We start from the raw sequence: 2477 nt of genomic DNA, 5'->3' as shown, positions 1-2477 counted from the left end.
ATTCATTAGCCAAGTCATCCCAACTAATCCACTTGTCAATGTCTTGGTCAACAAACCATTCCAAAGTTAGGCCTGAAAGACTCTCCCCGAAATAAGCCATGAGTAGTTCTTCCTTCCCTCCAGCGCCCCTTAATTGGTTGCAATAGCACCTCAAATATTCCACTGGGTCCCATGTCTGTCATACTTCTAAAACTTTGGCATTTCAAAGCTAGGAGGAAGGTTGACACATGAAAACATGCATAAGTCCTTATATGAGACACTTTTGTAACCCCCAAATACTTGCAAGTTCTCATAGCCAGTTCTAAACTTCTCAATTTTGTGGTTATTTTCTCGCGTTCTTCTATCATAACAGACTTCTCAGTGTTAGGAGGAAATTTAGGCTGGTGAGTGTCACCATAAAGACTAGTCCACTTGAATGTAGGTTTGAAAGTGTAACGCTGATCACCAGTAATATTCAATGCAGGCTCTTTTGTAGAGTAGGGAGGCACAACTTGTGGATAAACATCAAAAGTAGGAGCTTCATGTGGGGGTGGCGCCACAAAAGCATGAACAACAAGTGGATCCGCGAATGTGGTAGTCTTGGATTGGGGAGTGAGGAAATGAACATTGGAAGTGGTTAGATATTGTTGCCCCGGAGTCGATCCTGATGCATGTTGTGGCATGTCAACAAAAATGGGAAATTGTGCATGAGACACGGGAGGCAAGCTAGAAAGATACTCCAGATTATTAGTGGGAACTGGAGGAGATGGCAACCCATTAGCCCAAGCTCGATGCATTTCTATCATTTGTTGCCTTAATTTCTGAATCTCTTCATCAGATCCTAAATTCTCATTTCCATAACTCCCTATCTGATCAATGAGAACAAACTCAGTTTCCTGTTTGCCATAGCTTTCTCTTTGACTTGGTGCAATATGAAGGACCAGCAAAATACCATAAACCAACCACCTTAAACTAACTGAACAAGAGATAGCAACGGCGTTAGAATTCCACACTTTTTCTTCAAAACCTTTTTCTCTTTTAGAAAAGATCACCAAACCCAAGAAGGGCGCCTACGTATCTCACTCTCGAAAAAGGAGAATCAGGTGTGCGTAGTTCGTGAAGTCTTGCAAAAATGCCCAATTAAACTCTTTTTCTTGAAACTTTAAGAAGAAAAGAAAATAACAAATTGTTAAAATAATTGACGAAAATCTTTTTGAATTTTTCAGGTCTAACATCCCTATACAAAATGAAACTCATGATCAAAGAAAAATCTTTTTGGGTTTTCGATTTTTGAATTTCATGTGAAAATGAGACTTGAACCTATTAACGGAAAATCTTTTTGTAGTTTTCTTTTAAAAATGTATATGAAACACCTACTCTAAATGAAGAGTGAAAGAAATATTATTTTTGAATTTTTTTTAAATAAGATCCCCGAACCAACAATAGGCTGCCTACATATCCCACTTCCGAGAGAGGAGAATCAGGAGTGCGTAGTTCGTCTAGATGGGACAATTAATGATTAACTGACAGACTGACCCTAACTTAAGAGACACAACCAAAGATAGACAAACAAAATCTTTTTGGGTTTTTAATTAGAGACTTCAAATAAAACTGACACCAACAATTATGAAGGAAACATCTTTTTGTCATTTTCGATATATGAAATGTACAAAACTTCTACCATTTTTTTCATTTTCTTTCATAAAAACTCCTAAAAATCTTTTTTTTGAAATTTTTGAATTATGACTGTTTGCTAAAGAAACAAAGAAAAATCGTTTTGATGTTTTTGTTTTTGGACAAATGATTGCGAAAGATAAAGATAAAAAAAAATTGAATTTTGAAAAACAAAGGCCATAAAGAACTCTAAAACTACGAAACTCTTTTTTTTACTTGTTTTTCTTTTTCTTTTTTTTTCTTCAACACTTAATATTCTACACACTTTACTTCTATCACATACTTTCCCAAAATCAGTTCGTCAAATGACCACGTTACCCTCAGAGATGCAACATTTAGCACCTAGAGATGCCTTAGAGGTAAGTCTCCTACAAAGGGCCACGTGGGTTCTGCTAGGTCTTAATATGATGCAAATAAGTATGTCCTAAAGGCTGACCTATACTGGGGTTCACTAACAAGGCTGTTCGGGGGTGCGTATGGTCGATAGTAGCTGCGAGAGCTTCCACCCACTCCATAACACCGACAGCTCCCCCTCCTAAGATAAGGGTGACTCAACTAGAGGTTGTTTACAACACGTGTACTACAGATTTATTGCAGAAAGAATGACTCGGGTTATGCACATAATGCCAGATATAAAGCAGTAACACATGAGGTAAAAACTATAAATAAAGAGTACGTAGGCACTCAAAAATGATAAAAAAAATAACACAAAAAAACACAAACAATGTCTATACACTCATAATGCCAAACAAAGCCGATACAACTTCAAAAATAAGCTCGAATTCTAAATTCTCATCCCTAGCAGAGTCGCCAGAGCTGTCACA

The sequence above is a fragment of the Capsicum annuum genome, chromosome 2, assembly GCF_002878395.1.
Source record: "Capsicum annuum cultivar UCD-10X-F1 chromosome 2, UCD10Xv1.1, whole genome shotgun sequence".
NCBI classification, from domain to species: domain Eukaryota; kingdom Viridiplantae; phylum Streptophyta; class Magnoliopsida; order Solanales; family Solanaceae; genus Capsicum; species Capsicum annuum.
The sequence above is the reverse complement of the archived record's forward strand: the minus strand, read 5'-3'. Positions refer to the sequence as shown.